Source organism: Prionailurus viverrinus, chromosome B2 (assembly GCF_022837055.1).
Source record: "Prionailurus viverrinus isolate Anna chromosome B2, UM_Priviv_1.0, whole genome shotgun sequence".
NCBI classification, from domain to species: domain Eukaryota; kingdom Metazoa; phylum Chordata; class Mammalia; order Carnivora; family Felidae; genus Prionailurus; species Prionailurus viverrinus.
The window spans coordinates 93,780,120-93,796,152 of NC_062565.1; the positions used below are offsets into that span (position 1 = coordinate 93,780,120).

Below are 16,033 nucleotides of genomic sequence, written 5' to 3' on the forward strand. Positions count from 1 at the left end.
TGAAATTTCATTTTCAACTTAATTTGTTGAGATATTCCTCTCTCAAAGACATGAATAGACTTTGTCAGACTTCTAAGAAGTAGTAAGCAGGGCACAGTCCAACGTTTAAATAGTTAAAGAATAATAAAAAGAATTATTTCAATTAGTGTTTTATAACTTTCCTCTCTTTGTTCAGATTAGCAGATTTTCCTTCATTATCTATAAGAAATGGCTGTTTTGAAATTCCTTAAGATGTTTATAACTATATATTAGTATATATAACTATATACTAATTATTGGCAAACTATCTGGACAAGGAAATCCCCCAGGAGCAGGGGCTGCTGAAAATTTTTTTTGAAACCCCAGTGTTCCTCTAAACCCATCTGGCCCCACATTCTTGTTTCCTTGCCAAGAATATCCTTAATATTCTTGCTGTCCCAAATGTATGTAGCCATCAAATGATAGCCTCTTTTTGGGATGAAGTCTAAACCCTTCAGCATTATGGATTGGCTCATGTGAAGTTATCCCAGATAGCTCTTTTTTTTATTATTATTATCATGCCCCAGTCACAAGCCACCCCAACTTGCACTTAATTGTTATGTTCTGCTTTCTCACTTTCCAGATTTCACATGTGTTTTTATAGCAGAACAATCTTAACCAAAACCTCTCTTTTCCTTGCTAACCTCTATTTATTCTGTGGGTCTCACCTTAAATGTTAGGAGTCCTACGAAACCTCTCAGAAACTCCACAGTCTGAGCTTGGTGCCTCTCCCATGAGTTTCTGTATTCTTCTCCCAGAACATCGCTTACCAGACACACTGTATGGTATAGTACATTTCTATCTCCCTGTTAGATTTTATGTACTTCATGTGTAATTGTCTTATCATCTATCAGAGGACTAGGCATCTAGTAAGCACACATGTACATCTAGAAGTACACATGTCACAAAGAAAACAAAAGGAAAATAAAGGAAAAGGAGGATAGAGAAGGGAAGAGAAAACTGTAGTTTAAAAATTTAGGGGTTTTCTGTTTCAAATAAGGTGTACTATGTTAAGAAGTAAAAAAAATGTTTTTTGCTTTATTTGCAAAGCATCAAAACAAATTGAATTCTATTTCATCTCTAGCAAGAGGTTGCTCTAAAACAGAGAGGCAATAAAAATTTTGCTCACATCAGAAGTTCCTCATTTCTGTGAGTTAGCCACTGAAATAGGAAATATTATGGTTACTTTCTTTTTTGTAATGATTATTTTCTATGAACTTCAGTTTATAATTTATCTACCCAGATTCCTGTGCCCTTCAAGTTAAAGCTGATTACACAAATTGCCACTAATTTGTTTATTCAATAAATATTTCTTAAGTGCTTATTGTATGTTAGATATGCTACTTTCTGTAGCAAACAGTAATTCATTTAATTCTCAAAACAATCATATGAGACACATGCTATTATTATCACCATTTTGATATATGAGTAAACCATGACCTATGAGTAGACAACAATTGTAGAATTTATCCCTCCCAGACTGACAGCACGGCCAGTGCTTGTAATCTCCAATACTACTCTAATGCAGTTATCTGCCTTATCAAAATCTTAAATAAGCTTCTGTGATTCACAAGCTTATCTCTCTCCCTCTTTTTCTGTCTCTTTTCCCCTTCCTGCTAACCCTAACCCACTCCCTTCTTCTATCTTCATGTATGCCATGTGTGTCAAAGTCTTTGCTAGATATAGCAATATGAAAACATGGTAGTTGTCCTCATGACTATCCATAAGCTCTGTTAGAAAGAGTTTCAATGATAAAAACAAAGCCACTAAATTAAACCTATTTACTGAGCCCCTACTGTGATCCCTGCATATGTATTTCAGGTGCTGAAACTGTCCTATAAAAACAACAACAACAACAAATCTCTGGGCCTTTTAATTATTTTTTTATTAATTAGTTAATAAAAATGAATAAACAAACACATAAATGCTCAACAAATTGATGGTGGCCAGAGAGGAGAGAAGTGGGGGATGAGCAAAGTGGGTGAAGAAGAGTGGGAGGTACAGGCTTCCAGTTATGGAATGAATAAGTCATGAGAATAAAAAGCACAGGGTAAGGAACATAGTCAATGATACTGTAATAGTGATGAGAAGGTGACAGACGGTAGCTATATCTGTGGTGATCATAGCATAATGCATAAAGCTGTCAAATCACTAAGTTGTACACCTGAAACTAATGTAATATTGTGTGCCAACTATAATCAAATTTTTTTTTCAATTTGGGCCTTGCATCTAGAGTCTACACTCTTTGTTTCACAAGTAAAAGATCTTGCTGTTTTTCTCCAACACTGATCTGATAGCTTCTCCTTAAGATTAACGATGTTGACAGGTGTGAGGGAAGGAGTAGAAAATTCTGGTTAATGTCTCAAATGATGACTCCTCTATATCTCTTCGATATGACCATATAACACAAAAGAAAACTCCCAAAATAAAAATTTACCTGCAGCCCCATTGCTGATTAATATCTGGTCTCTATTCATTTAGAATATATTGTTTGAATAAGTACACTGAATGGACCATTATTAGCCCAGATTATTTTGGGCTTTGGTGTAAAACATATCTATTCTTCCACCATAGTTTAGCCTAACTTTTCTGAAAGTGTCCTGGAGAAAAATTCTATCATGAGAAATTATCCTTGGGTTTTAAGGCATCAGCCTTGGGGGAATTGGACCAAAGCGAATCACCCCCTAAGACAGGAACAGAAAGTCAGGAACCAATAGAACCAGGAGAGGCCAACTCCCAGTGTGTGCACTGGGCTGCTGCAGTGAACACTTTATTTAGCTAGACGCTGCCTGGAGCTGGAGAGTAGTCAATGTATGCAGTACCTCACCCCTCACCAACCCACACTTCATCTCAGTGCCTATAATCAGGAGACCAGCAAATGGACTTTTAAAATCCCTAAGCGTATTCATTTTGAAAGAAATATGTAGTCCTGCCATTATCCTTCCTTGAAGCCAGGGATAAGCAATACAGAAATGGGGAGAGAGAGCTTTGACACTTCGAAAAAAAAATTCTTCTCTCTATCTACTTTTCCCATTAAAGAGTACTCTTTTCTTTAAGACACTGATGTCAAGTCTCCCATCGCCATTTGCCCTGCCAATGATTAAGGGAAGGTGGGTGCTCACCCAGAGACACATCCATCAGTGCACAAGTCAAAGTGACTGAAAAATATGTACTAAAATGAAAACACCAATAACAGTTGTACAACCTCAAAGAAAAATGGACTAGTAACATCATTTATGGAGTAGATCGGCATTTGAGAGGCTATGCACTTATTTTACCATATAAACAAATAAAAAATGAAAACAAAGCACGGTACAGAATAATATACACTAAATTTCTAATTGCTTTCCTGTCACCTATTTGTTTATAATGTGCTGAGTACATTGACAGGATAATAACTGAAGAGCATGACAAATGTTTGAAATGCATACGACTGCTTCCGATCCACCGCCAGCATAAAATAATCACTTCATGAGTCAGCCAGTGTTTCCAGTTTTAATTGATGCGATAGCTTTGCAGTTATGGGCTTCTCTTATGAGTCTGCCTTTTATTTTTATTAAGAAGAACGATCCACCAAAAATTTTTGCATTAAGTAGGTATCACTTCCTAAATCAGTTCTTCCATGTGAGTGTTTATTCTGATAAACCTAAACCTCTCTGACATGTTTGCTGTCTCAGAGAATTCTGTTTTGCCTGTAGCATGATGCAGGGGCTGCATGCTGTGTGTCTTGGAAATGTAGCTCGGAAAGGAAGAGCCTAAGAGACAAAGCTGGGTAGCATGGTGCTCCTCCTGACCCACCCTCGTACCACTCAATCCTGGGATTGATTTTCCTCTGCCATAGCTGGAAGTCATAGAAAATTCTTTCTCAACTGCCATTCAGACTGCAGAACAGCTGTGGCAGGATCCCCGTGGTTCTCTAAAGATGTGTGCAATCTCAGAGGCAGTTGGTAGAGAGCTCTTCTCCCCTCCAAATTTCCACAGAAACCATTGGTGTAGAGTGTTGAAAAGGCAGATTGTTTTGCCTTTTTAGCTTATAGGAGGATGTTAAGGTCTACTCTTTTTCCTTTGATTATGTTAGAAAGGAAGAGCTGTTATAGAAACATTAAAAATATACTAAACAGTCTTCCCAGCCAATATAACAGATTGGATACATATTTTTAACAAGTAACACCAACGCACTGAAATAAAATCCAGAACTTTAATACATAATAAAATTAAGTTGAATGGAAAATAAGTATAAACTAAATGAAAAATGAAAAGAGAAAATGAAGCAAATCAGTAACTGCAGGTAGAAAAAATAACTAAAGAAGAAAACACAAAAAAGTTACTGCCCAGTTTCAAAGCAAATTCTTACATGGGTGAAACCTGTAAATGAGGAAGAGAGAAACAATTAAAGCAGTATATCTCAACTGTAAGCTAATCAAAAAGGAATTTATAAGGGAACTCAAAATCAGGAACAAGGAAGACCTTTTGTAAAAAATCTGAAGCACCTAGTCTTATACATGCAGAGGGAATACAGGTCTCAAACAGCCCTAAATAGGCCTATCGGAAGAGATTAACTCTTTCAATGTTAGATCATTTTTAAGAGGCTGGAAAATAAAAGGAAACTGAAACTTGAAAAGGAGAGAATGGCCATAGTGGTAACCCATACTTGAGTCCATAAATATTCTCCAGTCCCCAGGGCAAACTAGGCAAATGTCAACTTCTAGATGAAGTCTCTCACCTAGAAGACCAAATAGATACTTAGCAGGTAAGAAAAGAGAAAAAAAATTAAAGGACTAAAATGAATAAAGGGATAATGAGAATAATGTGTGGATGGAAATTAGTCTTCTGGTATGCTGTCCAGCCTCTAAAAGACTGTCTACATACACAACACTCCAGATGTGGTCAGTAAAGCCTTGAACTCAAACACAGAGCCTAGGAACAGGTTAACTAGTTTGAGGGCACATGATGCCCGATTTATAAATCCTGATCCCTTCCCTCATCTCTCCACAAAAGTCCATACGTTTATTTCAGACTCCTGATAGCAAGGAATTTAGTAAATGTTCCTAGGGAAGATGGCAATTGAGTTCCTTCATTCATGCAAGTTTAACTTTCTATAACTGCCCCTATATGGGTATATATACATATATGCACATACAAACACACGATTTCTATTTTTGTTTAGAAGGGAGTGGGCTTTTTATACAGAATAAGTGTCTTGAGCAAAGGCACAAAGGCAAGAGGACATAGCAGGTTAAGATAATTTCTTACTGAAGTTTACAACAGAGTGACAGTAGTGGATGCTAGGAAATTAGGTAATGGTAAAAAAAGGAATGTATGTACTATGCTAGGGATTTCACATGTTAGCTTAGAGGAAAATAAATTTTTAAAGACTTATAAAGTAAAATTTTAGTTGTCTTGGTCTTTTAAAATCATATTTTCTCATGAAAATATAAATATATCACATTTCCCTTAGTATCATTTTATTTTAATAAACTGAATAGTGACTCAGAAAAGAAATCAATACTAAATTAACTTTCCAAAAAGAATACATTTTTTCCCCACACGAATACACACACAAATGTGATATACTTTCCAGGAAGTCACTTATTTTCCCCAAGTAAGTTTTAGAAACAATTGATGGAGAAATAGGCAATAAAGGGAAGGATTATTCTGGAGACAGACAAGGAGAAAATTGCACCAAGATTTTGGTTGGGAAAAAGAAAACCCAGAAACTAACTCTGACTTACATTTTTAAAACACTCATAAATAGATATATTTCTAGCAATGATGAAATTCAAGCAGCATCCATGTCACCTATTATATCAAAAAAATGTTATTAAACTTATTCTCTTTGTCCCAAATCAACCCTATTTTATAATGCCTGAAATTTTAGTTCAAATTATTAGTTTTACATTAGTAATAACCATAATTAATATTTATTTAGTGCTCATAATTTGCCAGGCATTATTCTCAGCACTTTTCAAGGGCTCATTTATTTACTACTCACAATACTCTCATGAGGTAAATATAATTATTTCTTCCATTTTACAAATAAAGACACTGAGTCAGAGAGAAGTTAAGAAGTTTATGCAAGGTCATACAGCTAATTAGTAGCAAAGCTAGGCTTCCAATAATCAGTTTGGCTCAATACCCATGCTCCTTACTACTATATTTTAAGATTTCTAAATATTCTATACTCATAAATGTATTAATATTTTGCAAATAATTGATTTCCAATTATTCCTCATAGAGTCATATTGTCTTTCCTTCCAGTATACACACCCTCTAGGTGTTATTTCAGAGGTTCCATGCATAACAAATTTTCAGAGTCCATCCATACACAAACTGTCATATTTTTCCTACACAGTAGATATATTTCCTACTATTTAGGATTAGGACTAGGATTAGGATTAGGATTAGATATATTTCCTACTATATATTTCCCACTATTTTTCCTACACAGTAGATATAATTTGATTAAGTATAGCATCCTACATAGCAAATAGAAATTTCGTATCATGTTCTATTACCTCTTCCAAGATGATATTGTCAAAAATGTTAGATTAGAGGTTATGGTGATTCCTGTTCTTTGGTGTGTGTGTGAAGGGACTGACATTTCTTCTAAAGAATGCTTTTTGGCTTTTCTCCATATTTTTAGTGTCTTGAAATTTCACTATGTCATTGTGTTTGCGTCTGCATGTGCACACGTATATGCGTGTTATCCTCACAGTCTTTTTCAGTTTCATTAGACCAATTTAAGAATTCTGTTCCCACTCTTTAGGCTTCTTCCCTCTGTACTATGAAACATATTCTGCATTCTGGAAACATTCTTCAGTTTAATCATGCCAATACGTAATTCATTCCTCCTCGTTCCTGTTTAGTTTTTGGCTCGTATTCTGAGCTCTTTCATATGCTTGTTTATTTATAAGCAAATCTACATTTACATTATCTGTGTTGCTTTATTTTTTGTCATGATAATACAGTCTCATGTGTATTATGGTACACACAGACAATATTTATTCTGAATTTTTTCTGTGCTTCATCAACTATGGTTCCCTCTTCTTTCAGTTTAGTGTTCAGCTTTCCATGCTTCTGCAGTACTATATTTCTGTAAGTATTTATTGATTCTATGCTGTGTGTTCACCTTTGTATTTATCATTTGTTGGATGGTTACTGTACCTGCTGGGTCTGAGGGTAGCAATGCTTCAAGACATTTACAGTTATCGTGGGTTCTGCCCTATGTTTGTAGCTAAATTTTCAAAGTCATATTCACTCCTGGAGGCAGAAAACAGTTGCCTTTGTGTGGCCCAAGGTATGATGCGGGGAGAAACACTGGGCCGGTTGATTGTCCTAAGGTACTCCCATCCCACCATCCTGTTGGTGGTGTTGGGAGGAATTAGGTGTCCTGGAGGTACCCACTCTCAATGCTGAGGACTGAGCAATAAGAGTTAGCAAAGCATCATTCCACATTTTGGTCTGTGGCTTCCTTCTATTATCCAATCTACCTGTTTTCCATCTTCCAGGAATGTCTTAGATCCTAGATATTAGAACAAAAAAATCCCTAATATTGAACCTAAGATATCCTAATTTTCTATTCTCTTAGAAATACTTAAAGATTGTTAATATAACATTATAACTTAGTGTTATCCCCAAAATATCTATGAAACAGTTTGTGACTTGGTATCATTTTATGCAAAAGAAATGAAGCAGAAAACATGTTTTGATAGTTTTCATGGATTCAACTCTATACTTGAAAAATGTAAACCTATAATTATACATGAGGCTTTTTTCCTATTTCTCATAATAAATTGCAGCAAATCTTGAGAGGATGCTAGTTCTTGTAGCTGCTCTATGTCCAATAGTGACAATGTTGCTCAAAGATGAGTAATGTTTAAGGACTGATTACTCTTCAAAAGCCATGTGCCATGTTACTGGCTTCTTTTTTACCTAACTGAGGAAACCATAAGGGCCATAATGACACAAATATGTCCTAGACAACAATAAAGTTAAATATTAATTAAATATTAGAGTCATGTGGAAAGTCTACTGGAGAAGTTATCCAAATCCGTTGGCAAAGTTGTTGCAAGAAATATACTGAACATTTATTTTTTGGACCCTTTGATCAAGAATAGTTCTGACAGAGTTGGGTGCCTGGGTGGCTCAGTCAGTTAAGCGTCTGACTCTTGATTTTGGCTCAGGTCATGATCTCACAGTTCGTGAGTTCAAGCCCTCTCTCTCTTCCCTCTCTCTCTGCCCCTTCCCCACTCATGCTATCTCTGTCTCTCTGAAAATAAATAAACTTAATAAACTTAATTAAAAAAGAAAAAAAGGAATAGTTCTGAAGAGTAGTAATTCATTATGAAAGAAAACACACATACCACAAATTACCATATCAAAACTATCATTAGAATGATTATATAATTATTGTACTAGACAACAATGTCATATATAAATATACACATATGAACTTATAAAATAAAAGAGAAAAACAAAATAAATCGATAAAAATACTTTAACCAGAAAGAAGACTGGTACCACACTATTAATCAAGGAGAGCTCCTGAGAAGAGTAAAACAGTTTCCAACTTACAAAGACCAAGATGACTGTGAGATGCTTGCTGGGTTCTCAAAGTCCAAATGATCATCTTAAGTGTGAAGAAATAGCTCATGGCTCAGTGGAAAAAAAAATAGAGAGAGCAGAGGGGCAGAGGGATAGAGAGAGAATCTTAAGCAGGCTCCACATTCAATGTGGAGCTGGACATGGTGCTCAATCCCATGACCCTGGGATCATGACCTGAGCCAAAACCAAGGGTGGGATGCTCGACCAACTGTGCCATCCACGCACCCCAGAAATAGCTCAATTATCACAATTATCAAATGGAGTATTTGGGGCGTATCCACACTGGGACTGTAATTGGTGTCTGGCAGGCAGGTGCAGTGGATTTTCCTATGTATCTTCAACACCACACTGTCTATGCTGCATGCCGTCTGGAGCATGGATGACAGATCCTGCTATCCTCCTCCACTCTTGATTTTGAATATTATTATGCGGCATTAGAAACTAACCCCATCTATAACTACATATACAATTTATAGAAAGAAAGAGAGGGAGGGAAAGAGAAAGTTTTTGCTTTTTGTGGTTGGTGTGTACTTAGTAATACACAGAATACTATTTAAACAAATGAAATGATTCCAAGTTATCAATCACACTGATTTTTATAAACACTATATTCAGTTTTAATATTCATCCTTTATCAGGAAACTATATGAAAGGGAAAAAAATTATCAAATAAAATAATTATATTTCAGGCTTTCATAAAAATTCAAGGACCTGTATATATGTCAATATTCTATTCGTGACATTGTAGTATAGTCTGGCAAAATGTCACCACTGGGGGAAACTGGACACAAGGGTAGTTTCCCTATATAGTTTCCTAAACCATATATGAATCTGAAGCTGTCCCAAGTAAACACTTGAAATCTGGTTAATTAAAAAACATAATTAAAAAATAACTGAAGGGATAATTTGGAATATAATGAACTCTGCTACTCAGAGTTGCTCTCATTCATTGTTTTGTACCCTGTGCCTTTACATACTTCAAGCTCTTTTAGTACATTTTCCCCTTCACATCCACCTACCAAAAATAAAATAAAATGCATTTTAAAACATTTTATGGCAGAAATTACTCAGGAAAATCCATTAATCAACTCACCTAACCCCCAAAGATATTAAGAAATATTAGCTACCTAAGGACAGAATTTTCTCAAAAATTCCACTCTCTATATTTCATATTTCATACATGATTACAGTAATAAATCATTTTTTATTGATCAACAATCAACATATTAATTTTTGACAATCAAAAATGGCCAAGTAAGTTATAATTGTGGAATTTTGGTACTTCTTACAACAAATTGCAGAATGAAATTAAAGACCATATTATCTTAATTTGATTCAAATTGAATGAGTAAAGAAAAATTCAAAACTTCTAGTGTTAATTGACTTGGGTTCTATATTTTTATTTAAAAAAAATTCTATTTACTAGTAGATCCATATTTCATTTCATTGGACAAATTAGTATCATGAATAGATATGTTTCCCAAACTGAGTGTAAACAGTTGAATTACCTTGTGATTCATATTTCTTTGCATTTATTATTTCAGGTGCAACATCATAGCAGAAAATCAAGTTAGTGTCAACTCACCAAAAAAAATGCATATTTTTGAGAGTTTTATTATTATATTTTATGGTAAAATATGAATAATATATATGTTCTCTTAGGTGTAAGCTCTTTTTGCTCGCTTGATTAACAAAATTAACTGGATATAGTCCATTTGATGCTCCATTTCCTTTGTAAAAGTTCAAACACAAAATCACAAGATATATCATTACAAAGACTACTAGCAGAATTTAATGTGACATACAAAACATTACATCATTTTCCTTTTACCCTTTTAAAGAGAACATGTTGGTTTGAGCTAATTTTAGATTTCAGATGAAATGCAGTCACACTATTTCACCCTCACCTAAGGGAAGTAAAAAATTAAACATTATGCATTAGGCTGTAAACTTAAGATTACAGAATGATCTCTTTTCTTTAATTCACTGGCAATATAATAGTTACATCACTTCAGAAGAGATTAGAATTTCGAGACAAGATCCACAGAGAATTTTAATCTCCCTGATTGGTTCTGATAGTTTTTGCCAGATGACTATCAATTCCTTAGACAATATAGAAGAGTTACATTCACTACATATCTTTAGTCTTGAAAAGCAAAGGACAACTTGAATATATCATTTGGTAGCCTAACCAAGCTTTTCATATTTAAGTTAAAAATGTGGGCATGTGTGGCTGACTCAGTAGAACATGTGACTCTTGATCTCAAAGTCATGAGTTCAAGCCCCATATTGGGCATGGAGCCTGCTTAATTTTTTTTTTTAATTTTTAAAAAATGTGATATATTTCTAACTTTTATTTATTAAAGAAGAGTGTGTATATCAAATATGTTTCAAACACTGTTCTAAACAAATGGTGAAAATAATAGTGAAAAAAGCCAAATCTGAAGTTTCAAAGATTTCTATTCTATTGGGGAACTATTAGGAAATTATACTTGAATATGGAAATCATGACAGAGAATTCATTTGGAGATATAGCCTTACAATGAAGGGAGACAGTATCCAGCTCAGTGCTAAGAGCTAAGAAAAGCCCCCTAAAGAAAGTAATAGCCAAGCAAGGGGCACCTGGATGGCTCAGTCGGTTGGGCGTCTGACTTCGGCCCAGGTCATGATCTCATGGTTCTTGGATTCGAGCCCCGTGTTGGGCTCTATGCTGACAGCTCAGAGCCTGGAGCCTGCTTTGAATTCTGTGTCTCCCTCTCTCTCTTCCCCTTCCCTATTCACACACTGTCTCTCTGTGTCCCTTAAAAAAAATAAACATTGAAAAAAATTAAAAAAAAAAAGAAAGAAAGTAATAGCCAAGCAGAAAGTAGAAATGTTGTGATTTCTGTTAGTGGTTTGTATTTTAGCTTGAGGACTAATAGTATCCATTGACTACATTTTAAGCAAGGCAGTGTTACAAATAAGATTTATATTCTTTAAAAAATCTCTCAAGTTGAAGTATAGACAATGAATCAGAGACAGGGCAGTTTACAAGATATAAAAGAATCTGTAGAGTGTTTATGAAGCTATCAGCCAGTGATTGAGTCTTATATATTATGTAGCATTGGTGGGTCAGACGTACCACAGTCTGGATTTGGATCCAAGGAATGAAGAGATTCTGCTTACTAGAAAGACTCATAATAGCTAAGAACCAACCTACTTAATAAAAGAGTGGTATTTTGACTTACAATTTTTCTTCATTCTTTGTAATAGAACATCCTCAGAAACTACACAGAATTCTGAGAGAAAATAACAAAGCTTATTTGTATCCTCTTGGTTTAATACTATATTAATGCAATCAAATGCTCACCAGAATTCTGGAATTTTAACAAGACATACTTGCTATGGTTTAAGTTTGAGAGGGTCCCTATGACACTTCTAAATCATTCTCTTCACTCAGTTTCATACATGATAATTTCTTTCTAATCGTGTTAATTTTAACTGCCTTTAAAACAGAAGGCTCAACAAATTTCATTGGACTTTCTTTTTAACATCTTTAGCTCATTTTCTTCTGTTTGGATAAGAACTAAATTTCTGTGGGTGTGTTAGATGTTTATTTTAAATCTTCTCTCACAATTTTAATGTTGTGAACCTTGCTTTAGGTTAATAAACCCTTTAATTTAGGCGTTTATATTAATCAGATCTGTTAAGGGTTAAAAAAATCCAATTTGAATTACCTTAAAGAAAAGGAGAATGTATCAACTCAGAAAACCAGCTGAAAGATGTTACCAAGTAACGTGAACAATAGGAACAATTATTTCAAATGCCAACAGGACTCAGTCTCTACATATTCCACTCACTTTGCTCTGAATATTTGCTGGAACTTTTCAGACTAGCTTCTTCTGTAGGAATGGAAACATGAGTGCTATGCTATTGTCCTATACATCAAGTTCCACAACTTTGGCCACCAACCTAGGCCAATCTCTTACCCAGATTCCTAAAGAAGTACTGAGATTGCCCCAGCTTCAGTCAATGGCTTACCCATTGACCAGAGAAATATACCAGTGTTGTTGGGTTGTTGGGTCCTATGACGGTAAGTCATCATAGAATCATAGAATTGGAGGAGAAGGAAGAAGAGTTCTTTCAAGGGAAATCTTAAGAAATGGTATTGATTACATTGGTCAGCCCAAGATCATACTAAGATAAATAATTTAGAAGCTTAGAATTTTACTTAAAAGTCAATGGAGACCCAGTAAAAACTCTTAATTAGGAAGATGAAAATCAGATATTTATTTTGAAAAAAATACTCTGGCTACAATGTAGACAGTGATCTAGAAGGGTTGGTGCAGCATGAAATGCAGAAAGTGATTAGAGAAATCCAGGCAGGGAATGGTTTGTAGTTTTATGGTAGCAACTGAGCTAGAGAGAAGGGAAGGAATTTAAGGGAAAATAGGAATGTAGAATCTATGGGATTTGGTGACTGAAATTTGAAAGTTATACAGCACGTAGAGGAGGAAAAGATTTCAAGTACCTGGTATGAAACTTCTGGTTTTGGAGTTAAGTTTTCTATAGAATACACAAGTAGAAATATCAGAAAGATGGTAGAATAGGAAGTCTGTTCTCTCCTTCTGCCCATGGTGATACCAATTCAACAATGGTACATGTGCCAATTTCTTTTCTGAGAAATCCAGAACAATTAAGAGGCTCCTACACCCCAGGAGAGCATGAAATCAGCCACATCATGGTTGGCAGGAAAATGTGTGCTGCTAATGCTCCATAGGCACGCCCATAAGATCAGTGCAGCACAACTGGGAGAAAACTCCAGTTCCCAGCTTCACCCCTGGTGAAGGAAAGAGAAGACTGAAATACACCCCCAATGTGAAGCCTTTTCATGAGACCATCCAAGGGCAGGTTATCTGTCTTGCTTGAATCTGATTGAACAGGAAACAGCACCAGGCTGAGGGTCAATAAGAACAAGGGCGAAGTTTAGACTAGTACACACTCACTCACCATGGTCCCTTCCCTGGTTCAGTGTGGAATTAACAGAAAAAAAATCGCAGCTCCGAGTTTCTAGTTTCTCCCCAAAGAGGAAAAGGGAGTGTGCATCCAATGATCTGGGTGTCAAGGGAGGAGGTTGTCCAGGCTGTGCTTTCTGTCTCACCTGATATGGAGTGCTGGCACAAGGTGGCAAGCTCTAGATGTCTGGTGCCTCTGAAAATAAAAGAGAGATGGCAGCTTGCTGCTGCTCCAGAGACCCACAGTACAGCAGACAGAAGCCAGTACCACTTGGTATCCTCTCCCTTGGGGAGTTGGGGGGAGAAAAGAGCAAAGCATCCTTCCAATATTCTGGCTTTTCAGGGGGGCTTCCCAAGTGACTGGCATCTGTCTTGCCTGACTCAGAGCACTAAAGGGACCCATCATCCTCTAAAAGTCTGTTGAGGGCAGAGGACAAAAGAGAACTGGGCCATTTGTGGCAGCTTCAGAGAACCAGAACTGCAGACAGCCACCAAAGTGACTTAAAAAAAGAAGGAAAACATGTCATATGCTACCATATGGATTGACCTTGAGGACGTCATGTAAAGTGAAATAAACCAGTTACAGAAGGACAAATACTGTGCAATTCCACTTGTAGGAGATATATAAAGCAATCAAACTCACAGAAGCAAAAAGTAGAATGGCAATTGTCAGAGTCTGTGGGGAGGGAGAAATGGGGTATTGCTGTTTATGGGTATAGAGTTTCAGTCATGCAAGATGAAAAGAGTTCTAGAGATTTGCTGTACAACAGTGTACATATAGTTATCAATAATGTACTATACACCTAAAGTTTGTCAGGAGGATAGATCTTGTTATGTTTTTTTATCACAATAAAAATTTTTTAAAAATACTGCTAAATTTACCCCTGAGTTTCATGCTAAGAAAGAAAGAAAAAGAGAGAGAGAGAGACAGAGAGAGAGAGAGGGCGGGAGAGAGAGAGGAGAGAAGAGAGGGAAGTAAGGGGAGGGAGTAAGGGAAGGAAGGAGAAAGGGAGAGAGGGAGGAAGGATCCCATTAACAGGAGGAGCTGCTGCTGGTGCTGGGCCGAGGGACATATCACCAGCCCATGCCACAGCCACTTGGAACCTGCAGGGACCCTCTGCCTGAGTATAGAATGAGCCAAGGATACTCAAACCCAGCAGCTATTGCACATGCAGTGGACGATATTCAAGGAGATGACAGATGATGTCTCAGCACAACAGATTTGTCCTAGACCATAAACACAAGAACAGGATGTACTGTTTGTGGGGGACTCCAAGGTGGAGCAATAGGAGATATGATGAGAGCTTTTTGCTCCAATTAATGCACTGAATTTTGGAACTGAGGGAGATACAAAATATGTTTTGTGGAGACTAAAGAATGGAGAACTGGAGTTTATTATTAGTTTTTAAGTTCATTTATTTTGAGAGAGAGAGACAGAGAGACAGTGTGCATGTGCTGTAGTGGCAGAGAAAGAGAAAGAGAGAGAGAAAGGGAGAGGAAGAGAGAGAATCCCAACCAGGCTCCACACCATCAGCATAGAGCCCAATGGGGGGCTTAATCTCACAAACCATGAGATCGTGACCTGAGGCAAAATCAAGAGTCAGTCACTTAACCGACTGAGCCACCCAGGCAGCCTGAGAACTGGAGATTATTAAACCTAAGGTCATAGTCATTTGGGTAGGAACAAACAACCGTGAAAATACAGTGGGAGAAGTAGGAGGTGGAATCAAGGCCATTGTAGAACTTTACTAACACAAGGCAGCCACAGGCTAAAATCATTGTAATTGTGTTTGTTACCTTGAGGTGAGAAGCCCAGCCCTTTGAGGTAAAAGAACGCCAAGGTGAACTAATTCCTCACGGTTACTGCCAAAGCTGCCAATGTGCAGCTCCTGAATATAGATGGGGGCTTTGTGCACTTGGATGGTGCCATCTCCTGCCAAGACATATTTGATTTTCTGCATCTCACAAGAGGGGGTTACTCAAAGATCTGCAAACCCCTGCACAAACTGATCATGCAGTTGTTGGAGGAAACACCTGAGGAGAAACAAACCACCGCTGCCTAATTGGCTCCCATCAGTGTTAATCACAACCTGGCTTCCTCAGAACACTTATGTCACTAGAACTTCAGAATCTTTCTCTTTCTTAAGGCACTTGGCATTGTAGAATGTTCCTGAATGTTCATATCTACTGTTTGAAGGGGAGGAGGTATTTGAACTGGTCCTGTACAAAGAAGTTGTGTTTGGCACTTGAGAAAAATTAGCCAAGGAAGATTATTGTTTAAATGTGTTTGAAACCAGAAGGGGATTTTCAGTTGTATGTGTGACACATTCATTGAATTGTCACTGCTTTTCCTAGGATAACATCAAACCTAAGTACTGAACAAAATGAAGATTTTTTTTCTGGACCTTCCTTTCCTT

General features: G+C 36.6%; 1 pseudogene; it reads left to right on the plus strand.

Moving 5' to 3' along the window:
* Positions 1–14,748: 14,748 nt before the first annotated feature.
* Positions 14,749–15,679, plus strand: LOC125166652 (platelet-activating factor acetylhydrolase IB subunit alpha2-like; annotated as a pseudogene).
* Positions 15,680–16,033: the final 354 nt, after the last annotated feature.